The 26,850-nt window shown below is 39.1% G+C and overlaps 1 pseudogene; it reads left to right on the forward strand.

Moving 5' to 3' along the window:
* Positions 1 to 9,107: 9,107 nt before the first annotated feature.
* Positions 9,108 to 9,623, forward strand: LOC122722246 (annotated as a pseudogene).
* Positions 9,624 to 26,850: the final 17,227 nt, after the last annotated feature.

Raw genomic sequence — 26,850 nt, forward strand, 5'->3', positions numbered from 1 at the left:
GCCCTGAGACTTGGTTAGCCCCTGTTTAATACATGATGTATGTTATGCTAGAGGTTGAGTTGTGTTTGAACTAATCTTGTGGCATGTGTTGTTTACCACGCTAGGTTATTTGATGAGGACCTTAGTGGAGGTCTTATGTTTGTGGTTTGATGCATGCACAGGTTAGGTTCTAGTTCTTTGGATATGACTCCGGCTTGATGTATGTTATGTTGACCCAGCTAGAGTTATGATGAGGACTCTAGTAGGGGATCCTTTTATGTTTTCAGTTATGTCGCGTACAGGTCAAGCTCGGTATTTACATCAGATGTTTCAGTTTTTATATTTAAGTTTTGATCATGTATGGGATTTGACCAGGTGATAGGAGGTATGTTTGGCTTGCTACGGGTCCCGGCGGCCTTAAGCCGATCTGGATCCTAGCGCCGGTGATGGTTTGGGCCGTTACAGAGGGGTATCGGTTTTCGGGCTGTTACACCTGCCTCTGTTGGGAACTTCATAGCCAGATATCTGATGCTGGTTATGGTCTCAAAGTCAAATAGCGCAGGTCTTCCCAATATCGCGTTGTAGCTTAGGGGGAGTTTGGCTACTAAGAACACCGCATAATGAGTGCGGGTCGTTGGCGCTTCTCCTAGAGTGAGAGCCAGCTTTACTTTCCCCTCCACAGGCACTAGGACTCCTCCGATCCCTTTGACCGGAGCCTGGTCCCGAACCAATTGCTCCTCGGGGATTCCCATCTGTTGGAAGACTCTGTACGGCAGCAAATTCACCTTACTCCCGTCATCCCCCAAGATCTTCTTAACCCGGTAGTTGTGGATGACGGCCTCAATAACTAAGGCATCGTCATGAGGCATCTGAACACCCTGGGCATCCTCCGGAGAGAAGGTGATGGTCACTTGGGAGTGCTCAACTACCTGCATGACCTCGGCACTGATGCCTTCCCCATCTCGGCTTCTCTTCTTTCCTCTTCGGCTCATCCGACCTCCGGTTCCTCCTATAATCATGTTGATGGTCCCACTAGAACCATCGTTTACCGGTCCTGCTCTCGCCCTCCTGGATGTTGGTGCTGCAGGGTTCGGCCGAGGCCTTTCTCCTTCCGGCTTCTTCACAAAGTTCCTAAGGTGCCCCCTCTTTATCAGCCTTTCGATCTCACTAATCACCTGGTAGCAGTTATTGGTGTCATGGCTATGGGTGCGGTGATACTGACAGTATTTGTCAGGATCTCACTGGTTTGCTTCTGCTCTCATAGGCCTGGGCCATTGAAGGAACTCCTTGTCCTATACTGCCATGAGTACCTCAGCTCTGGAGGCATTGAGTGGGGTCAGGTTCTCCGGAATACGCAGAGGGAACGGCTTTTGTTCTGGAACCTGGGGAGGGAAGGGTCTCTGGTCTCTCCGGTCCCAGGGCTGCCTATAGGGCTCAGGTTTCATGCTCTACTTCTTCTCATGCCTTTCCGACCTCTTTTCTTCGGGGGCTTTTCCTCTGTCTTCCGCCCCCTGGCGAATCTACTCGTCACCAAGGCATCATCCTGCCTTATGTATTTCTCTGCCCTCTTCATCAGCTTTGCCAACGTAGTGGGGGGCTTTCTACTCAATGAGCCAAAAAACTCGGGGGAGGTCGTCCCCTTCTGTATGGCTTCCACCGCTCGACCCTCATCCAGCTCGGGGATCTGTAGGGCGTCCGTGTTGAAACGGGCAACATACTCCCTCAGCGATTCATCTCTTCTCTGCCTGACCGTCTCCAAGTAGCTGGTCTCCTATCGGCTGGCACTCCGGCTATGAACCGGCTGATGAAGGCGATGGCCAAGTCCCCGAAACTTCTGATACTCCCAGCCTCCAGGCTGTTAAACCACGCCCGTGCCGGCCCTGTCAACGTCGTAGGGAATACCTTGCACATCAAGGCATCCGATAGAGTCTGCAACTCCATAAAAGTCTTGTAGCTAAGGACATGCTCCCTCGGGTTGCCGCTCCGTCGTATGCTGCCATAGGCGGCATCATAAACTTCTTGGGGATGGTCTCCTGTTGCACCTACTTCGAGAAGGGTGAAGAGGTGGGCAGGAGAGCTTGATTTTGATCTTTCGTCCCCAACTCGGCCAAGAGCTGCTCTCTCATCTTCTGCAGCTTTTGGTCTACACTCTCTTCTTCCTGTCTGGGCCTTTTCACCAGGCGACATTCCTCCTCCCATGCTTCACTTCCCGTTCTTCTGGTTGTTCTGGCAGAATAACTGTCGGCCTCATCGTTTTCTATTAGCTCCCTCACCCTTCTTCCATGAACCCTAGCCTCTGGTTCTTCTTCTCCCCCGGCTCTTCTCCCCCTTTCTCCAGTTTCTCTGTTGTTGGTTTGGGAATGGTTGAAGGTAGGCTGAGGTTCGTTGGTTTGGGGTTCTTCTACCATGGGCAACACATTCATCGGGGTGCTAAGGCCCCTCTGTTGCATCACCTGCCCCAGCCAGTGTGCAATGTTTTGTAGTTGAAGGGCTATGGTTTGGAGGTCCTGGTTGGACAAGGCAGCTCCGGACACATTCCCTGCCAAGCTTGGCGAGGGGTTGAAAGGGATTGGTGTTTGGTTGTTTGGAGTTGTAGGACTGGAAAAAGAGAACTGTTGCCCCTCTTGGGCAGAGCTCAGGTCATTGGGAGTGTTTGCAAGGTTGTTTTCGTTATGGTTGGCCATTGTGAATCTCAGTGGGTATTGTAAGGGTGGAACTCCGACGATGAAAAGATCTCCTTCGTTTCCACAGACGGCGTCAATTGATGATCTGAGATCCAGAAAATAGGGTTTTACAAGGGTTCTGTGAACTTAGAAAAAGCTTCGCCTGTGAGGAGGGTGTCTCTCCTTTTATCCTGCTTTTCCAGTGGTGTGTCACGACCTTTCTGCTACAGGACCACATTTTCTGTCGTATGGGCTCGTACGTACGGATAATGCAGTGACTGTAACGACCCGGAAACAGGACCGCTACCGGTGCTAGGATCCAGATCGGCTTAAGGCCGTCGGGACCCGTAGCAAGCCTAACATACATCCTACATACCTGTTAAATCCCATACATGATCATACAAATACATGAAACTATCAACTTTTTCTTTCATTTACCAAGCTTAATCTGTGCATGCACAAACTCATAACCATAAAACCCCACACTAGAGCCCTTATCAAATGCTCCAATGGGGTAACATATCATACATTAAGCTTGGTTTATATAAGCATCATTAAAACATTTCATAAATCATGTGCAAAGGGATTAACCATACATACTAGGGTCAAGCACAACTCTAATCCTCAATATACATCATTACATATCTTACAATACTATTGATTACAATACATGCCAATTTATCATGTCCACTACTATTCTATTACATAGACCTCTCTTTTACCCTTGACTGTCTCTGACCTGCACACCTGGGGTTAGGGAAAAGGGGTGAGCTACTAGAGCCCAGTGAGCAGAATAGTAAAACATTATATTAAAATTCATGCTTTCATGAAATGCATCACATCACAAACAAACCACATTAAGGATGAACTTGTCACCAATAGCCCTCTACATATCCAATAGTGCCACAACGTAGAATGGGTCCTGGTCTTTCCCTTACATATCATATCATAACTGTAACGACCCGAAAATCGGACCGCTACCGGCGCTAGGATCCAGATCGGCTTAAGGCCGCCGGGACCCGTAGCAAGCCTGACATGTAACCTGTAAACCTGTTTAATCCCATACATGATCAACAATCATACATAAAAATTAAAACTTTTTTTTTTTCATTCATTCCTCATACACCAAACTCAACCTGTGCATGCACTAAAACATAATCATAAACTTGACCCCTCTGTGGGATCTCATCAATGCCCCAATGGGCGATATACATGTGTTGAGTTGGCTAACATTTATATCATCAAATATCTAAGATCATGTATCAACAAGGGATTACAATGAACAATGGTCAAGCACAATTCTAAACCTCAATATCAGTACACATAACATAACTATTTAGTTATACACCATCTTACAATTTATCATGTCCACTTTCTAACTATTACAAACATAAGACTTTACTCTTCCTGATTTCTCTGTCTAGCCCGTACCTGCAATCCTGGGGGATTAGGGAAAAGGGGTGAGCTACAAGAGCCCAGTGAGCAGAATAATAGAAAACAGTATTTAAAATGTCATGCCATTATGTAATGCAACACATCACAACTAATCACATCTCGGATGGTATTGTCACCAATAGTCCTCTACCTTTCCAAAGTGCCGGGACGTAGAATGGGTACAACCGGTCTTTCTCTTAACATAACATATCATAACATTCCAATGTGCCAGGGACGTAGAATGGGTACAACCTGGACTTTCTCTTACATAGTGCCAGGGACGTAGAATGGGTACAACCTGGACTTCCATACTATCTCATGCCGTAGCATCATCATATCATATGAGGACTAAAGGGTCATCCAATAACCAATCCACATCAACATCATAAATGCAATGCAACATATTCGTGGATTCTAATGCAAACAACCTATTTCATCACATGGCATTCATGATGCATGAACATGCTCAATTGTATAATTCATTTGCTTTAAAACATAAGGTTTATTCTACTCACCTCTGGCTAGCTCTGACAAAGACTGATGCAGCTAACTCACTGCTGGGGTCCTCGGTTCCTCGCGTTCGAACCTACACAGGTGGACTCTAATGAGGGACCAACAACTAGAACACAACTCTAAAAATATCCCCCAAAAACCCCCTAAAACACCTCAAAACAATCATGCAAAAACATGCAAAGGAAGGCAGAACAGGGCAGGTTCGGCGGCACCTTCGGCGGCCGAAAGTCCCTCCAGAGCCGAAACCCAGGCAGGTTCAGCGGCACCTTCGGCGGCCGAAAGTCCCCAGACAGAGACAAAAGTCTCTTTTCGGGGGCAACTTCGGCAGCCGAAAGGCCTGCCTCCCCAGCCATGTTCGGCGGCCGAAAGTGCCTTCGGCTGCCGAACCTGGTTTCTGCCAAAGGGCAGAAACTTGGCTCCTTTATGCACATTTGCCTCCCAACTCTTCCAACATGCATATAACTCATTCAAATCATGCAAATATACATACATTGGTTCCTAGGGGCCTCAAACTAACTTAAACCCCAACTACAACACACAACAACAACACAAATCCAACCTACATTGCTCAAAACATAACATTAACTCAAAAACCTAACTATGAGCTAAACATGCATTCTACCCCATAGATCTTGCATAAAACTTACTTTAAACATAAAATGAGCTTAAGATCGGCTCTTACCTCTTGAAGATCGAGAGAGAGACGTCCTAAACTCGGAGGTGGGAGATTTTGAGTTCTTGAACCTCAAAGTTCCAAAACTTGCTTTAAAACTCAAAAATCTTCAAAACAATGTAAAAACTTGTGAAAATCTTGAAAGATTTAAAGGAAAGAACTCAAGGATGGTGAGGAACGGCGGAAAAGCTTACCTTGGCCGAAAATGGGGAAAAGCTCGCCCGTTTTCGGCTAAGGGACCCTTTTATAGTGGCTGGCCAGGCCACGTTCGGGGGCCGAAAGTGCCTCCGCATGCATGCCATGTTCGGCTGCCGAACTTGAGGTTCGGCGGCCGAACCTGGACTTTCCTCACTTATGCCTTCGAGGGCCTAAAGCACTCCCGAAGTGCATGCATGTTCGGCGGCCGAACTTTGAGTTTCGGCGGCCGAACCTGAGTTTCCTCCAAGGGTGTTTTCATTCAAAAACTCATTTCCTCTTTACTTAAAATCATCAAAAACATTAAAACATTTCATGAAAACGTGGTTTTTACCCTTCTAGAGGTCTCCGACATCCGAAATTCCACCGGACGGTAGGAATTCCGATACCGGAGTCTAGCCGGGTATTACAATAACATTTCCAATGTTCCAAGGACGTAGAATGGGTCTTCTTGGACTTCCGTACCATATCATCATCATTTCATATCATTTCATACGGGGGCCAATGGATCATTCAATGTTCATCCACATCAACAACATAATATGCAATGCAACATATTCGTGAATTCTAATGCAAACAACCTAATATATCTCATGGCATTCATGATACGTGAATCATGCTAAAACTTTCATTAATTTAAACATAGTTCTGTTCTACTCACCTCAGGCTAGCTCTAAAAAGACTCTGAAGTAGCTATCTCACTGCTGGGGTCCTCGATTCCTCGGGTCCGAACCTACACAAGTGGACTCAAATGAGGGACCAAACATAGACTAACATGACTCTAAACAATTCCCCAAAAACCCCCTAAAACACCTTAAAACAATCATAGAAAACATGCAAAGGAAGGCTGAACAGGGCACTTTCAGCGGCAGGTTCGGCGCCGAAAGTCCCTCCAGAGCCGAAACTCAGTCACTTTCGGCGGCACCTTCGACGGCCGAAACTCCCCTCCAGAGCCGAAAGTCCAACTTTCGGGGGCAGGGTTCGGCAGCCAAAAGCTTGCCTCCACAGGCAGGTTCGGCTGCCGAACTTGAGTTCTTCCTAAGTGGCAGAACTCAGCCTCCTCATGCACATTTTGCCTCCCAACCCTTTCAAACATGCATTTAACTACTCTACAACATGCATACTCACATACATAAGCAAATAGGGGTCTCAAACTATCCTAAACCCCAACAACAACACAAATAGCAACTCATACAACATACATTATCCATAAACTCAACATTAATCCTAACAACAATCAACTAATTTAAACATGCATTTCTACCCCATAAACCTCATAAAACTTGCTTAAAACATAGAATGAGCTAAAGATCTACTCTTACCTCTTGAAGATTGAGAGGGGAGGCGACCTAAACTTGGAGAGATGGAGGAAAAGAGCTTCGAGGTCTCCAAGCTTCAAATCTTGATCTTAGCTCCAAAAATCTTCAAAATCAAGTTAAAACTCGTTAAAACTTGAAAGATTTGAGGAAAATCATCAAAACCAACCATGGGAGGGCATGGACTCACCGTTGACCGAAAATAGGGGAGAAAACTCGCCCATTTTCGGCCATAGGGCCTTTTATAGGTGGCTGGCCAGACCACCTTCGGAAGCCAAAGGTGACTCCAAAACTCCACCATGTTCGGCGGCCGCCGAACCTGAATTTTCCTCTATGGTCATTTTCATTCAAAACTCAATTTCTTTCTTACTTAAAACCATAAAATACATGAAAACATATTATAAAAACATGATTTTTACCCTTCTAGAGGTTTTCAACATCCGAGATTCCCCCGGACGGTAGGAATTTCGATACCGGAGTCTAGCCGGGTATTACAGTGACCATCCCTGTGTCAGGCGGCCATTTAATTCCCTCCGGCGCACAAGTGGACAAGGCTGCGAAGTGATTGGACTTATTGTCCTTTCCTCTCACGACATGGTTGGAGAGAAAGAGACCGAACCCAGTGGTGGTCCGGTCTCAGGGCCAAACGTGCTTGGCCGGTCTGACTGGGGTTTGGGTGTACCCCGATCTAAAGGCTGAGCGGGCTGGTCCTAGTTCATGCGAGAGACTGGAAGGCCTCCAAGTAATGGGCTGTCGTCATGGGTCTGGCCCCAGACCGGGATGGAAAAATCCATCGATCATCAAGAAGTATTATTAAGCGTTAGTTATTTTACAATTCCATAATGGAAGGTTGATAGTAATTTGAAGGGTTTGAATTATAATTCAAGAATTAAACTATTTGATTTATAAATAAAAAAATTATTTTTATTAATTAATTTAAGGACTGAAAAGTTACTTTATTTAAACCATACAATAAATATTTGCCCATGACTTTACATAATCTTATCAAAAAAAAAAATCAATATGGAGATTTCACATTTATTTGCCCCCAATAATTTTAAAACACTTTTATCAATATCGTAAGATCACTCATTATTATTGCCCCTTTTCTTAAAATTTTTATTCTACTCCTCAAAATAAAAAGTATATTATAATTTTTTTTTTATAAATAATTATCATATTATTATATCCAGAAAAAAAAAATTATCACAAAAAACATTTCACCTTTATTTTCCCCCAAACATTTGAAAATACACTTTCACAAATATCGTCCCCGATTAAGGAATCCTTCTATATATTTAATTATTTTTATGATTTAATTATTCATATATTAAATTTACATTAATTATCGTTATAATCTTTTGAATATATTTATATTTATATTTTTATTGAAATATTTATAATCTCAAATTAGTTTATAAGTATTTATATTATCATTTTAATTTATTTTCTATTATTTAAGTATTTAATTATTAAAGTTACATAAATTATTATCATTCTCTTTTTTTAAATAATTTTAAAATTAATTTTTCATTGCAAATGAAATTTAATTTATTATTTAATGAAATGTCAACTATATTACATCTTGTTTTTCCTCTATCTTTTTGCCTTTCCTTTTTCCTTAACCAATATTTTAAGATACATTACCTTAATAATAATAATAATAATAATAATAATAATAATAATTTTTATTATCGTTTAAAATTTATCAAAAATATTGGTATACTTTTTATGATATCTGTTTAATTAGAGTCGTTAGTTTATTGAATGTGTAAATTTAATTGCTAGTTATGCAACCAATTAAATAATTAATATTTTATTTAATATATTATAATGAGCAAATAATAAATGATATAAAATTAATATTAGTTGACTTTAAACTAATTAAAGTGAACAATTATAATTTTATTTTAATTGAATATTTGAATAAATGATTATTAATAGATAATAATTTTATTTATAATGTATAAGTATAATATTTTATATTATTATTATAGAATAAAATTAAATATATTTTTATGTAAACCTTTTCTATTTATTATTATATTAATATAATAAATATAAATTTATTTTGATGGAAAGGAGATATATTAAAATATATTTTAAATCTCTTATGATAAGGGACCAACAATATTTTAACGAAGGAAAATTATTTAAGGCATTTGCAATATTTTTCATCCATAAGTAGGAAAATATCTCGAATGACAATTAGACTCATGCCACTTCTATATATAGAAAGCAATGCCAAAGGACTTCGTGCATCATTAGATTCATTAGTGATCATAAGCATCACCAGAAACTCACTCTGTATCTTTCTTTTTTCAAAAACTAAAAATGACACTATGGGGCAAATTAGAGGTACATTTTTGGATCGATGCTCATGCAGATCAGTTTCATGATGTCTTCAGTTGCCAACCACACCATATATCCAATATGTCCCCTCACAAAATTCAAGGTTGTGATCTTGATGAAGGTGAATGGGTAAGGAAGGCGCTATTGTCTTCTGGAAATATTTTCATGGTAAGCGTTTAATCTTTTTCAATTGTAATTTTCTTTTTTTTTTTCTAAAAATTATTAATCAAGTATAAAATTAAAAAACAGATGGGTCTGCCAAAGTGGCTAAGGATGATGTGAATTTGTTAACCGTTTTCAAAGTGATCGAAGGAGATCTGTTGAAATGTGAATTTGTTAACCGTTTTCAAAGTGATCGAAGCAGATCTGTTGAAAGAATATAAGAGTTTCAAGTTGACCGTTCAAGCTACGCCTAAAGGAGAGGGCAGTGTGGCGCGTTGGACCTTAGAATATGAGAAGATCCATGAGAATATACGAGATCCTTACTTCTTGCTATAGTTTATTGTCCAATTTAATAAGGATGTTTCTCATCTCGTGAAATGCCAGAAGAAATGTCCAATTTAGTAAGGATGTTTTTCATCTCGTGAAATGCCAGAAGAAATGATCATGGAACATGTTATGCTCTAATATGTGATTTGCATAATAGTTAAATAAGTGCTCTATAATGAAGCACCAGTGACCATGCATCTTTGCATAAGAACTTGTACCTACAACGATATTAAATCTTAAAACCATGTTTGTGTTTTATAATAATTATAATTCCTTTATTAATATCTATTTAAATCTTTAATATTCTAATCGATGATCATCCTATTTGATTTAAAAATCTATTTCTCCAACTTTTTATTATAAAAAAATTGAAATTTTAGATTTTAATAAGTAAGGAAAGATATCATAAATAAGAGCGAACTCTAGCAACTTAAATTTAACATGGAATAAAAAATACTCATAAAGACTTACCGACATAAGCTATGCTATTCATATCCAGGAATCTCTTCACGGGTCGTTTCTTCTGTTTCAAACAATGATTAGTAGCATTGATCAAATCTAATTTTCCTAAAATTTTCAATCAATTTTATGTTTATCAAGATGTATTAAAAAATAATCAAGCATGATACGTAAAATTAGAAGACTATGATCTTATCAAGGCACACTTATATATATCATAATTTAGAGGATATAGCCTCTGTTCGTTTATAAAGAATAAATTTCTAAAAAATATTTATTATGAAAAATATTTTCTAAGAATAAAAATAATTTTTAAGAAAATAACTTTTTTATTTGTGATTTTAGAAAATGATGTCAATAAATTTACATACAATAGTGTAAATTTATATATAGTAATCTGAAAATGACTATCTCTTAAAAAGAATTTTTTTTCTTTAAGTAATAAAATATTTTTCCTTAGTTAAGTGGTTTATTTGCATGAAAATATTTTTTCACATTTTTATATTTGAAATATTCATAAAATAAAAATGATTTAATTTTTTCTGTAAAATATTTTCTATTAATTAATTTTTTTCAATATTTCAAATATCAAAAAATTTAAAAACATTTTCATGCAAACAAAGTACTTAATTTCCTCTTTGAAATTCATTTAAGCTATCATATATATTCATATTTGTGTATATCAAATCAATAGTATTATAATATATTTTTATATAAAATTTTCTATTTATTATTTATATTAATATAAAAAAAATATGCAGCAATCGCACATATATATATATATATATATATATATATATATATATATATATTGTTTAAAAGAAGAAAATATAAATTTATTTTTATTAGAATGAGATATATAATTATATAAGGCATTGTAACATTTTCCATCCCATAACACAAACTCTAATTGAAATCACTCACAATAGTCAATGCTTCATAATTGAGTAGGAAAGATCTCTACTATATTAAAAATACATATATGGCAACTAAGTTCATGCCACTTCTATATAAGGAAAGCAATGCCAAAGCACCATTAGATGTAATTAACAGTATTTATCGATGTAATTAATTTTTTAAATCGATTTTAATTTTATCATGGTGTGTTATAATTAGTTATGATACATAAAATTAGAGATATGATTTTATTCATATATATTGTAATAGACATCATAATTTGGAGGCACGATTTAAATTCTATTTATTTATAAAAAATAAATTATTGTCTTTAAAAATAATTTAATATTTTTATCAGTAAAATAATTTTTATTATTCATTTCTTTTGAATATTTTAAACATAAAAAAATTGAAAGATATTTTAGCTGCGTAATTTCCTCTGTGAAATTCATTCAAGCTAGAAGTAGCATATCACTTTTAGATTATCGTATATATTCACATTTTTATTTATTAATTATATATATATATAAATTAAATATGGGATTTATTATAATTTAAAATAATATATTATTTATTTATGTATCAGATTTATATATTAAAATTTCCATGGAATTTTTCATCAAATAATGCTCAACTCCTCTATTTAATTACCAATAAAATATATGGAAGGATTTGAGATTTAGGTAAAGAAATATTATTAAGCGTTAGTTATTTTACAATTCCATAATGGAAGGTTGATAGGAATTTGAAGGATTTGAATTATAATTCAGGAATTAAACTATTTGATTTATAAATAAAAAAATTATTTTTATTGATTAATTTCAGGACTGAAAAGTTACTTTATTTGCCCCCAAACATTTGAAAATATACTTTCACAAATATTGTCCCCGATTGAGGAATCCCTATATATATTTAATTATTTTTATGATTTAATTATTCATATATTAAATTTACATTAATTATCGTTAATAATCTTTTGAATATATTTTTATTTTTATTGAAATATTAAAATATTTATAATTTCAAATTAGTTTATAAGTATTTATATTATCATTTTAATTTATTTTTTATTATTTAACTATCTAATTATTAAACTTACATAAATTATTATCATTCTCTTTTTTAAATAATTTTAAAATTAATTTTTCATTGCAAATAAAATTTAATTTATTATTTAATGAAATATCAAGTATATTTTCCTCGATCTTTTTGCCTTTCCTTTTTTTCCATCCTTAACCAATATTTTAGAATTTATTACCTTAATAATAATAATAATAATAATAATAATAATAATAATAATAATAATAATAATTTTTATTATTCATAACTTTAATAATAATAACAATAATAATTTTTATTATCGTTTAAAATTTATTAAAAATACCCGTATACGTTTAATGATATCTATTTAATTAGAGTCAGTTTATTAAATGTATAAATTTGATTGCTAGGTATCTACCCAATTAAACTTTTATTTAATTCACAATATGTTTCAATTCATTTTAAATAATTAATATTTTATTTAATATATTATAATAAACAAATAATAAATATTATAAAATTAATATTAATTGACTTTAAACTAATTAAAGTGAATAATTAAAATTTTATTTTAATTAAATATTTAAATAAATGATTATTAATAGATAATAATTTTATTTATAATGTATAGTATAATATTTTATATAATTAATTATTGAATAAAATTAAATATATTTTTATGTAAAATTTTTCTATTTATTATTATATTAATATAATAAATATAAAAAAGAATAGTAGCTTTTTTATAATAGAAGATGAAAATATAAATTTATTTTGATGGAAAGGAGATATATTAAAATATATTTAAAATCTCTGATGATAAGGTACCAACAATATTTTGATGAAAGAAATTAAAATTACTCAATGATATTCTGAGATCTAGAGAATCGGATTTACAGTATGTGTGTGTAAGGTTAATCTATGAGAAAGTCTCCATTTTCTTTTATTATTTTCTTTTTGCTTGTCAGTGACGTCCAATGGCTTTTTTGCTACAGTGACACCCGTCTCTGTCAAGTAGGTCCATATGTATAGTAGCGTCAGTCCCTTTGCCTATATCAGGCGGCCATTTAATTGTCCCTAATAGGTATGCGAATAGGGCTGCAAAGGGATTGGGCCTGCTTGTTTCTCACCTCATCCCATCACTAGGGCCAGCTTCTTTCTTACTGAGTTTGGGCACGCGGGCGACCCGGCATACCTTATCCATTGCAGTAAGGATCATCTCGTGGAATGCCAGAAGAAATGACTATGAAATATGTTACTTTCTGATGATGTGTGATTTGCCTAATAATTAAATAAGTGCTCTATAATGAAGCACTAATATCAACCACATCTTTACATATGAACTTATAATGTATTAAATTATGTTTCCTCTTCTTAGTATCTATTTAAATCTTTGATTTACTAAGTAAATTTTTTTCTCACTTATTATTACAAAAAAATTGAGAATTTAAATTCTAACGGGTAAGTAGCACATCACAAGGCAAAAACAAACTCTAGTAGCTTAAAATTTAACATAAAAAACAAAATTAATCTCATCATATTCACATTTAAAAATATCTTTCTGTTTTTTCGGACAATAAATAATTAATTAGTAACATATATTAATGTAGTTAATTTTTTTAGAGTTTTCTGATCGATTTTAAATTTATCAAAATGCGTTGATAATTAATTATGATATATAAAACCAAATACCATGATCTTATTCATACATATTGTAATAGACATCATAATTTGAAGGGCAAGATTTAGATTCTATTTATTTATAAAAAAATAAATTATATTTGTAAAATATTTTTGATGAAAAATATTATTTTAAAAATATAATTTAATTTTAAAAAATTATTGTCTTTAAAAATAATTTAATGTTTTTATCAATAAAATAATTTTTATTAATTATTTCTTTTGAATATTCTAAACATAAAAACCACGTAATTTCCTCTGTGAAATTCATTCAAGCTAGAAGTAGCATAGCACTTTTAGATTATCGTATATATTCACATTTTCATTTATTAATTATATATATATAAATTAAATGTGGGACCATTTCAAAAAAAAAAATTAAATGTGGGATTTACTATAATTTAAAATAATATATTATTTATTTATGTATCAACTCCTCTATGAGTTATGGCAACCTCTTCGAGTAGCTAGAAATACCTAATCTTATATCAAAATAAATATTTTACTTAAACTTTAATATAAATAATTCATTTAATTATTAAAACTAACTCTTTTCATATATGAATTTAAATAATTTAAATTTAATTTTAACTAAATTTTAAAATAAATTTAACATTTAATTATACTTTATCTTATTATTTTTATTGGTGATAATTATTTTATTTCATTAAACTTAAATACGCGCATACATCATATAAAAAAACTTGCTTAAATATTAACTTTTAATTGGATTTTTTAAAATTATTTAATTTTGTTAAAGAGCTCTATTTAATTACCAATAAAATATATGGAAGGATTTGAGATTTAGATAAAGAAATATTATTAAAAGTTAGTTATTTTACAATTTCATAATGGAAGGTTGATAGGAATTTGAAGGGTTTGAACTATAATTCAGGAATTAAATTATTTGATTTATAAATAAAAAGTTATTTTTATTATTTAATTTGAGGACTGAAAAGTTTATTTAAATCATACAATAAATATTTGCCCATGACTTTACATCATCTTATCATAAAAAAAAAAAAAAATCAATATGGAGATTTCACATTTATTTGCCCCCAAAAATTTTAAAATACCTTTTTACAAATATTGTAAGAGATTAAAAGAAATCTTATCACTCATTATTATTGCCCCTTTTCTTAAAATTTTTATTCTAATCCTCAAAATATAAAGTATATTATAAATTTTTTTATAAATAATTATCATATTAATATATCCAGAAAAAAATTATCACAAAAAACATTTCCCCCAAACATTTGAAAATACACTTTCACAAATATTGTCCCCGATTGAGAAATCCCTCTATATACTTAATTATTTTTATGATTTAATTATTCATATATTAAATTTACATTAATTATCGTTAAAATCTTTTGGATATATTTATATTTTTATTTTTATTGAAATATTTATAATCTCAAATTAGTTTATAAGTATTTATATTATCATTTTAATTTATTTTCTATTATTTAACTATTTAATTATTCAACTTACATAAATTATTATCATTCTCTTTTTTAAATAATTTTAAAATTAATTTTTCATTGCAAATGAAATTTAATTTATTATTTAGTGAAATATCAACTATATTACAGCGTATTTTTTATCAATCTTTTTTGTCTTTTCTTTTTTCCTTCCTTAACCAATATTTTAGGATACATTACAATAATAATAATAATAATAATAATAATAATAATAATAATTATTATTATTATTATTATTATTATTATTATTATAATAATAATAATAATAATTTTTATTATCATTTAAAATTTATCAAAAATACCCATATACTTTTTATGATATCGGTTTAATTATAGTAGTTAGTTTATTGAATGTGTAAATTTAATTACTAAGTATGTGATGATCTGAGATCCAGAAAATAGGCTTTTACAAGGTTGTCTAAGTTTAGTCTGAGAGAAGAATGCTTCTCCCCTTTTATTCTTTTCCTTTATCTGTCAGTGACGTGTAACGGTTTCAATGCTATTGGACCACATGTCTCTGCCATACGGATACAGACGTACAAGAATATCAGATCTCTGCTTCATGCGTAACGGCCATTTAATTCCCCCCTGGTACGCATGCGGATGGACCCACAAGATGAATGGGCTGGCCACCTTTTCTCCTCCGGACCGGCCTGGAAGGTGAGATTAGGACCGAAGCCCAGAGGAGGTCTAAGCTGAGGGCCGAAAAGACTGGGCCGGCCCGATTTGAGAGATCTGAGAAGGGGTCCGGTCTTAAGGCCTAGTGGGCTGGACCTGATTCATGCGGGGGGCTAAAAAGCCTTCAAGTAAAGAACTGTCGTCATGGGCCAGGCCTCAGACCAGGGTAGTGAAATCCAGCGGTCATCAATTGCCCCTTTACCTTCTCATCAGTTATTGTACGAATGATGAGGGGGTAAATATCGAGGATCATAATGACCGCGCTGCCTAAGGACAGTTTTCCTCAAAACACATCTTCATCTCATTGTCATTTTAAATTTCGAATTCTCTCCGTCTTCTCCAAACTCTTGCTTTTCTCTGTTCTCCGTGCGCATCGCTAGCTCTGTCTCTCTGCCCTTTTTGTTTTCAAGGTACGCTTCTCATTCTTCCATGGAAGGCCCAAAGCTTCCTGAAGTCTTTAATCTAGAGTCTTGTATTACCCCTTCTACCTTGACGAACTTCTTTTCTCGGAAGTATTTGGACACTCCCCTCTGCCATATTCGAGCTCCTTACCGGAACGAGAGGATCATTCTTTCCGATCCTCCTCCTTCCGGTTTGATAGATCCCCAGAAAGATCTCACCTTAATCTTTTTTGTTAAACAAAGAGACTACAGTTGTAACGACCCGAAAATCGGACCGCTACCGGCGCTAGGATCCGGGTCGACTTAAGGCCGCCGGGACCCGTAGCAAGCCTGACATAAAACCTATGAATCTGTATAATCCCATACATGATCAACAACATACATAAAAATTTAAAACTTTTCTTTCCATACTCATCAACCAACTCAACCTGTGCATAAACATAAACATAACTTTGATCCCTCTGTGGGATCTCATCTGTGCCCCCAAATGGGTGACATACATCTGTTGAGTTGGTTTACATAAACATCATCAAAATCTCTATGATCATGTATGAAAGGGATACATCAATCTATGGTCAAGCACACACTAACATCCATAAACTTCATTACATAACTATACTGTACTTTTACATCACAATTTGATCATGTCCATTACTAGCTATTACATAAGCATGACTTCTTTACTCTATCCGAACTCCCGCACTATACTGTACCTGCAAGCCTGGGGGAAAAGGGAGAGGGGTGAGCTAAAAGCCCAGTGAGTAGAGCTATTAAAACACATTAACACTATGCTCTATGAAATGCATCATAACACAGACAATTCACATAAGGGTTGGGTGAACTTGTCACCAATTAGTCCAAGTTAACTCTGTGCCAGGCCTGTAGAATGGGGTCCTGGTCTTCCTGTCAGAACATACATTACTTACCATTTTCCCAGGGCCTCCTCTGGGCTCCTGGTCTTCAAGTCCCACAACCGTGCTAGACCATAGGATGGGATCCTGTAGACTGGGGCCTGGTCTTTCTTACTCTGTGCCAGGCCGTAGCATGGGGTCCTGGTCTTCCTGTCTTAGACTAATTGGGTCATCCAACATTCACCCACATCAACAACAATTTATGCGATGCGGCATATTCGTGAAAACTAATGCAATCATCCTATTGCATAATCATGATGCATGAAACATGATAAAGCATTTAATTTTAAAAGATTAAATTTTAGTTCCACTCACCTCTGGCTGACTCTGACAATACCGAAGCAGCTGAACTCACTGCTGGGGTCCTCGGTTCCTCGGGTCCGAACCTACACAGGTGGACTCAAATGAGGGACCAAACATTCTTGAACATAACTCTAAAATATTCCCCAAAAACCCCCCCTAAAACATCCTGAAAATATCACATAGAGATATGCATGAAATGGCTGAACAGGGCATTTTCGGCGGCACCTTCGGCGGCCGAAAGTCCTGGACAGATCCGAAAGTCAGGCACTTTCGGCGGCACCTTCGGCGGCCGAAAGTCCCAGACAGAGACGAAAGTCTCTTTTCGGGGGCAACTTCGGCAGCCGAATGCTGCCTCCATAAAGGGGGTTCGGCGGCCGAAACTCCCTTCGGCGGCCGAACCTGGTTTCTGCCAGAAGGGCAGAAACTTGGTTCAAACGAACCTCTTGCCTCCCAAAACCTCCAATCATGCATAATCTCGTTCTACAACATGCATACCACACATACATTACACCTAGGGGTCTCAAACTATCATATACCCCAACTACAACACTTCAAACACACAAAAATCAACATACATTGCTCAAATCATCAAAATAACCCATAAACTCAACATATAACCTAACATGCATTTCTACCCATAGATCTAGCATAAAACTTACTTAAAACACATAAGGAGCTTAAGATCGGCTCTTACCTCTTGAAGATCGAGAGGGAGACGACCTAAACTTGGAGATCCACGGAAATGAGCTCCTGAGTTCCCAAAGCTCCAAAACTTGTTTCAAAAGCTTAAATCTTCAAAACCAAGGGAAAACAAGTGAAAATCTTGAAAGATTTAGAGGAAGAACATAAAAAATGGGTGAGGGACGGCGGAAACTCACCTTGGCCGAAAATGGGGAAAAAGCTCGCCCGTTTTCGGCTAAGGGACCCTTTTATAGTGGCTGGCCAGACCACGTTCGGGGGCCGAATGTGCCTCCGCATGCATGCCATGTTCGGCGGCCGAACATGAGGTTCGGCGGCCGAACCTGGACTTCCCTCACTCAAGCTTTCGGGGGCCTAACGTGCCTCCAAAACGCATGTATGTTCGGCGGCCGAACTTGACTTTCGGCGGCCGAACCTGGGTTTTCCTCCAAAGACTTTTCATGCAAAACTCATTTAATTCACACTTAAAATCATTTAAAATGCATGAAAACATTTCTATAAAACATGGTTCTACCCTTCTAGAGGTCTCCGACATCCGAGATTCCACCGGACGGTAGGAATTCCGATACCGGAGTCTAGCCGGGTATTACATTCTCCCCCCTTAAGAACATTCGTCCCCGAATGTTCCTCACTAGCACATGCAAGGCATACAACATATCATACACATAAAACACAAGTAGACTAACCTTAAAAGAGATGAGGATATTGCCGGAGCATAGACTCCCGTGTCTCCCAAGTGCATTCTTCCATATTGTGGTGGTTCCACAGGACTTTCACCATCGGGATTTCCTTGTTTCTCAGCTTTCTGATCTGGGTGTCTAGGATCCGTACTGGCTGCTCAACATAGGTGAGATCCTCTTGGATCTCCACATCAGGCTCACTAAGAACCTTGCCCGGATCTGACACGAACTTCCTCAACATAGAAACATGGAAAACCGGATGGATTCTTTTCATTGAAGCAGGTAAATCCAGCTTGTACGATACATTCCCAATCTTTTGCAAGACTTCAAAGGGTCCGATGTACCGCGGAGTCAGTTTACCCTTCTTCCCGAACCGAACCACTCCTTTCATTGGAGACACCTTAAGCAATACCAGATCCCCCTCCTGAAACTCTACTAGTCTTCTGCGGATGTCTGCATAACTCTTCTGTCTGCTTGCAACAGTCTTGATTCTTTCTCTGATTAAGGGTACCACCCTGCTGGTGATCTCTACTAGCTCAGGCCCTGCCAAGGCCTTTTCTCCAACTTCTTCCCAGCAAACAGGTGACCTGCACTTCCTCCCATATAAAGCTTCATATGGAGCCATCCCGATGCTAGTATGATGGCTGTTATTGTAGGCAAACTCCACCAAAGGTAGATGCTGCCTCCAAGAACCGCCAAAGTCCAGCACACACATTCTCAGCATATCTTCTATGGTCTGGATGGTCCTCTCTGACTGTCCGTCTGTCTGTGGATGGAAGGCAGTGCTAAAATCCAATCTAGTACCCATAGCATTCTGCAGACTCCGCCAAAACCTGGAGGTGAACTGGGGCCCTCTATCTGATACTATAGAAACAGGAACCCCATGCAGTCTGACTATCTCATCAACGTACACCTGCGCCAACTTGTCCACAGAGTAGCCACTCCTGACAGGGATGAAGTGAGCAGATTTGGTGAGTCTGTCCACAATCACCCATATGGAGTCCAATCTGTTGGACGTTGCCGGTAACCCCACTACGAAGTCCATAGCTATATTCTCCCATTTCCACTCTGGAATAGGTAGCGGGTTAAGCATTCCAGCCGGCTTCTGATGTTCCAGCTTCACCCTCTGACACACTTCGCAGGCTGACACAAACTGTGCCACTTCTTTCTTCATAGCTGGCCACCAATAAACTTTCTTCAGATCCTGATACATTTTGGTGGCTCCGGGGTGAATGCTGTATCTTGCAATATGAGCCTCTCTCATAATGTCTCCTTTTAGCCCTATGTCATCTGGTACGCATAATCGACTCCCATAGCGGAGGATCCCCTTATTGTCAAATCTGAACTCACTGTCCTTGCCTGACTGAACAGTCCTGGCAATCTTCACTAACTCTGGGTCCTCATGCTGTTTCTGAGCCACCTGCTCCAGAAACACGGGCGTCACTTTCATCTGAGCAACCATAGCACCTGTACCAGACAACTCCAACTGTAAACCTTCCTCAATGAGCTTGTAAAACTCCTTCACTACTGGTCTTCTCTCTACCGTGATGTGGGATAGACTGCCTAGTGACTTCCGGCTTAGGGCGTCAGCCACAACATTCACCTTACCCGGATGATACTGAATCTTACAATCATAGTCACTCAGCAACTCTACCCATCTCCTCTGTCTTAAGTTCAAATCTCTTTGACTCAGGATGTACTGCAGGCTCTTATGATCTGTAAAGATCTCACATTTTACCCCATAGAGGTAGTGCCTCCACATCTTGAGTGCAAAGATTACTGCTGCCATCTCAAGGTCATGCGTGGGGTAATTCAACTCATGCTTCTTCAGCTGCCTAGAAGCATAAGCAATCACCCTCTCATTCTGCATAAGCACACAACCCAGTCCCACACGGGACGCATCACAAAAGACTGTAAAGTCCTCACCATTAGATGGCAGAGCTAAAACTGGTGCTGAAGTCAACCTCTTCTTGAGCTCTTCAAAACTCTCCTCACACTGGTCGGTCCACAGAAATTTCTGATTCTTCCTGGTTAGTCTGGTCAGAGGAGCTGCTATCTTTGAGAAGTCCTGAACGAATCTCCTGTAGTAACCTGCCAAACCCAAGAAACTTCTAATCTCTGTCACTGAAGTGGGTCTAGGCCAGTTAGCCACAGTCTCTGTCTTCTTGGGGTCTACCTCAATCCCATTCTCTGACACTACATGCCCCAAGAATGAAATGCTCCTTAGCCAGAACTCACACTTGGAGAACTTGGCATACAAGCCATGTTCCCTCAAGGTCTGTAGAACCAACCACAGATGATGGGCATGCTCCTCTGCATTCCTGGAATACACTAAGATATCATCTATGAAGACAATAACGAAGTGATCCAGGTATTGGCTAAACACTCTATTCATGAGGTCCATGAATGCTGCAGGGGCGTTAGTTAACCCGAACGGCATCACAAGGAACTCAAAATGCCTATATCTGGTCCTGAAAGCTGTCTTTGGCACGTCTTCTTCCCTGATCCTCAACTGATGGTACCCCGATCTCAGATCTATTTTGGAGAAACAACCCGCTCCTGCTAGCTGGTCAAATAGATCGTCGATCCTTGGCAATGGGTACTTGTTCTTGGTAGTGACTTTGTTCAACTGCCTGTAGTCGATACAAAGTCTAAGGGATCCATCCTTCTTTCTCACAAACAAAACCGGAGCGCCCCAAGGTGAGGTACTCGGTCGGATGAAGCCCTTGTCTACCAGCTCCTGCAACTGCTCCTTCAACTCTTTCAATTCTGCTGGCGCCATCCTGTAGGGAGGGATAGAGATCGGTCGGGTTCCAGGCATTAGTTCTATCTCGAACTCTATCTCCCTAGCAGGTGGTAAACCTGGCAGTTCGTCTGGGAACACATCTAAGAACTCTCTAACCACTGGCACCGAGGCGAGCTCTCTAACCTGACTATTAAGCTCTCTCACATGAGCCAAATACCCCTGACATCCCCTCCTAAGCAACCTACGAGCCTGAAGAGCTGAGATCATACCTCTAGGTGTACCCCTCCTGTCTCCTCTGAAGACAACCTCTGATCCATCCTGACCTCTGAACCTGACTACCTTGTCCCTGCAGTCCAAGGTAGCACCATGGGTAGATAACCAGTCCATCCCTAGAATGACGTCAAAGTCTGTCAAATCTAGAACCACAAGGTCGGCGGACATGCATCTCCCCTCAACAAAAACTGGACTACACTGACAGACTGACTCTGCCACTGATGGATCACACTTGGGTCCACTGACCCAGAGAGGACACTCTAACCCAGAGATCATCAATCCCAACCTCTCTACGGCCCTCGGAGCAATAAAAGAATGAGATGCACCAGGGTCCATCAATGCATAAACATCCGAACAACCTATGACGAGATTACCTGCCACCACGGTGTTGGATGCGTCTGCCTCCTGCTGTGTCATTGTGAAGATCCGTACTGGGGCTGATGGACCTTCACCTCTGAAACCCACTGAAGAAGAGGCTGCTCCTCTCCCTCTGCCTCTGCCACTGGCCTGAGTCATGGCTGGAGCTGCTGGCTGCACTACACTGCCTGAAGCTGTCTGCTGGGACTGAGCCATCGGGGCCGCTCTTGGACAATCTCGAGCTATATGCCCCTCCTGACCACATCTGAAGCAGGCGTTCGTCCCAAACCGACATACTCCCTTGTGTGGCCTACCACACCTTGCACAAACTGCATTATCCGCACCAGAGCTTGAGCCACTCCCAAATCCCAGACTAGACTTGACCTTGTTCCAGAACTTATTCTTCTTACCCTTGGGTTTACTCCATCTCTTACTGCCTGAAGCTGCTGCACTCAGGGTAGAGGGATCTAACCTTCCCCCACCTGGAGTTTTAGAACCAGAAGCTTGTGCCACTGACTGCTTAACTGTCCCCTGAATGATGGCACTAGCTTCCATTCTCCTAGCCATATCTACTATGGCGTGAAAACTCTCTCTATCTGCTGACTGTACCAAGGAGGAATACCTGGGATGGAGCTTCATGATATACCTCCTCGACTTCTTCTGGTCTGTGCTAAGGTCCTGCCCAGCAAATGGCAGCAACTCCATAAACCTGTCAGTATATTCGTCTACACTCATGTCATCAGTCTGCCTCAACTGCTCGAATTCTATCATCTTCAATTTCCTTGAACTATCAGGGAAAGCCCATCCTGCAAACTCGTTTGCAAACTCTTCCCAAGTCATGCTGTCCACTCTCGGGTTCACATAATTCTTGAACCACTCCCGTGCCTTCTAGCACTTAAGCGTGAACCCAGCCATCTGAATGGCTCTACTGTCATCCGCCCCTATCTCGTCTGTAATTGCCTTGACCCGCTCCAAGTACACGAACGGATCATCACCGGTTTCAAACTGGGGAGCACCCAGCTTCATATAGTCTGTCATCTTAACCTTGCTCCCACTGGCTGAGCTAGGTCTAGGTGGTTGAGCAACTGGGGCTGCTGGTTCTGCAGGTGGTGGAGGTGGTGCAACATTTTCTGAGGTAGGGTTTGCTGGATTTGGATAGTAGGGTGGAGGTGGATACATTGGGTACTGAGAGTACGGTGGGTAGTATGGTGGGTATGGCATCTGTGTGGGATAAGGGGTGAAACTAGGGTAATCCGATGTACCTCCCATCGAATACCCGGGATGTTGTGAGAAATGTGGGTAGTGAGGTGGCTGTACAAATCCCGAGGCCTGAGTGCCTCCTTGGGACTCTCCCATTCCTTCTTCTGACATACTGACTCCTAAACTGCCATCCCTCCTCTGTTCTACGTCCATATCATCCCCCATATCCTCTGACGCTCCTCCCTGAACAGTTCCTCTGACTGATCTGCTTCTACCCAGATCCAACGACCTTCTAGGGTCTCTTGCTGCTCTCTCTCTGTTAGACCTACTAGACATTGCCCTAGGCAATGCTGGAGGACGGGCGCTCATGCCCTCATCCTCAGGTGGTACTCCAGTCAATCTTGCTGATCGACGAGTTCCTCTCATCCTGTTTTCTGAAAAACAGTGCACATCACAAGCAACATTAGCATCATATGGTTCATGTGGGCACACATGAACCCTCATCACATACATCACATATCATAGCATATCATTAATGCACATGCATAAAATCATGGCATTTCACATCATCATGCAAGACAGGACTCCACATCCTATCCTAGTGGACATGATCTTTTCCTATTGTGCTTGACCTTCTATAACCTCTATGAGCCCGACACTCTAGGTCCGACCATATGAACCTAGGGCTCTGATACCATTCTGTAACGACCCGAAAATTGGACCGCTACCGGCGCTAGGATCCGGGTCGACTTAAGGCCGCCGGGACCCGTAGCAAGCCTGACATAAAACCTGTGAATCTGTATAATCCCATACATGATCAACAACATACATGAAAATTTAAAACTTTTCTTTCCATACTCATCAACCAACTCAACCTGTGCATAAACATAAACATAACTTTGATCCCTCTGTGGGATCTCATCTGTGCCCCCAAATGGGTGACATACATCTGTTGAGTTGGTTTACATAAACATCATCAAAATCTCTATGATCATGTATGAAAGGGATACATCAATCTATGGTCAAGCACACACTAACATCCATAAACTTCATTACATAACTATACTGTACTTTTACATCACAATTTAATCATGTCCATTACTAGCTATTACATAAGCATGACTTCTTTACTCTATCCGAACTCCCGCACTATACTGTACCTGCAAGCCTGGGGGAAAAGGGAGAGGGGTGAGCTAAAAGCCCAGTGAGTAGAGCTATTAAAACACATTAACACTATGCTCTATGAAATGCATCATAACACAGACAATTCACATAAGGGTTGGGTGAACTTGTCACCAATTAGTCCAAGTTAACTCTGTGCCAGGCCTGTAGAATGGGGTCCTGGTCTTCCTGTCAGAACATACATTACTTACCATTTTCCCAGGGCCTCCTCTGGGCTCCTGGTCTTCAAGTCCCACAACCGTGCTAGACCATAGGATGGGATCCTGGTCTTTCCTTACTCTGTTTGTAGACTGGGGCCTGGTCTTTCTTACTCTGTGCCAGGCCGTAGCATGGGTCCTGGTCTTCCTGTCTTAGACTAATTGGGTCATCCAACATTCACCCACATCAACAACAATTTATGCGATGCGGCATATTCGTGAAAACTAATGCAATCAGCCTATTGCATAATCATGATGCATGAAACATGATAAAGCATTTAATTTTAAAAGATTAAATTTTAGTTCCACTCACCTCTGGCTGACTCTGACAATACCGAAGCAGCTGAACTCACTGCTGGGGTCCTCGGTTCCTCGGGTCCGAACCTACACAGGTGGACTCAAATGAGGGACCAAACATTCTTGAACATAACTCTAAAATATTCCCCAAAAACCCCCTAAAACATCCTGAAAATATCACATAGAGATATGCATGAAATGGCTGAACAGAGCATTTTCGGCGGCACCTTCGGCGGCCGAAAGTCCTGGACAGATCCGAAAGTCAGGCACTTTCGGCGGCACCTTCGGCGGCCAAAAGTCCCAGACAGAGACGAAAGTCTCTTTTCGGGGGCAACTTCGGCAGCCGAATGCTGCCTCCACAAAGGGGGTTCGGCGGCCGAAACTCCCTTCGGCGGCCGAACCTGGTTTCTGCCAGAATGGCAGAAACTTGGTTCAAACGAACCTCTTGCCTCCCAAAACCTCCAATCATGCATAATCTCGTTCTACAACATGCATACCACACATACATTACACCTAGGGGTCTCAAACTATCATATACCCCAACTACAACACTTCAAACACACAAAAATCAACATACATTGCTCAAATCATCAAAATAACCCATAAACTCAACATATAACCTAACATGCATTTCTACCCATAGATCTAGCATAAAACTTACTTAAAACACATAAGGAGCTTAAGATCGGCTCTTACCTCTTGAAGATCGAGAGGGAGACGACCTAAACTTGGAGATCCACGGAAATGAGCTCCTGAGTTCCCAAAGCTCCAAAACTTGTTTCAAAAGCTTAAATCTTCAAAACCAAGGGAAAACAAGTGAAAATCTTGAAAGATTTAGAGGAAGAACATCAAAAATGGGTGAGGGACGGCGGAAACTCACCTTGGCCGAAAATGGGGAAAAAGCTCGCCCGTTTTCGGCTAAGGGACCCTTTTATAGTGGCTGGCCAGACCACGTTCGGGGGCCGAATGTGCCTCCGCATGCATGCCATGTTCGGCGGCCGAACATGAGGTTCGGCGGCCGAACCTGGACTTCCCTCACTCAAGCTTTCGGGGGCCTAACGTGCCTCCAAAACGCATGCATGTTCGGCGGCCGAACTTGACTTTCGGCGGCCGAACCTGGGTTTTCCTCCAAAGACTTTTCATGCAAAACTCATTTAATTCACACTTAAAATCATTTAAAATGCATGAAAACATTTCTATAAAACATGGTTCTACCCTTCTAGAGGTCTCCGACATCCGAGATTCCACCGGACGGTAGGAATTCCGATACCGGAGTCTAGCCGGGTATTACAACAGTTTAACTATTCCCTTTACTCCTTTCTTTATCGAAGTCTTCCAGTACTTCGGGATAACCCCCGGATGCTATCTCCCAACTCCATTTTGTTTATGTGTTCTTTTGAATCTATCTGTTTGAGTTGGGGATTAACGCCCACGGTGCGTCTGTTTGTAACCTTTTTCCGTCTCGTCAGGGCAAGTCAGTGCTTCTATTATTTCGCCCCACGTGGTGGGTTATCCATTTTTACGGGTTATAAAGATTCCATAAAGGGCTGGATCGAGGGTTTCGTGGTAGTGGAGTTGAAGAAAGACTCCGGGCTGTCTTGGGGGGTGGATCTCTCCTGGGAGGATGTCTCTCTAGGTTGCAATGACCTACCTCAGTTGAGTCTCTCTGAGCAGGTTGGATTCCTTCGACTGACTTCTGCGGATAAGAAGTATGATGTCGAAAAATGTATGTTTGCGTCCAATCTTCGGGA

This window comes from Manihot esculenta, chromosome 17 (genome assembly GCF_001659605.2).
Source record: "Manihot esculenta cultivar AM560-2 chromosome 17, M.esculenta_v8, whole genome shotgun sequence".
Lineage (NCBI taxonomy): Eukaryota > Viridiplantae > Streptophyta > Magnoliopsida > Malpighiales > Euphorbiaceae > Manihot > Manihot esculenta.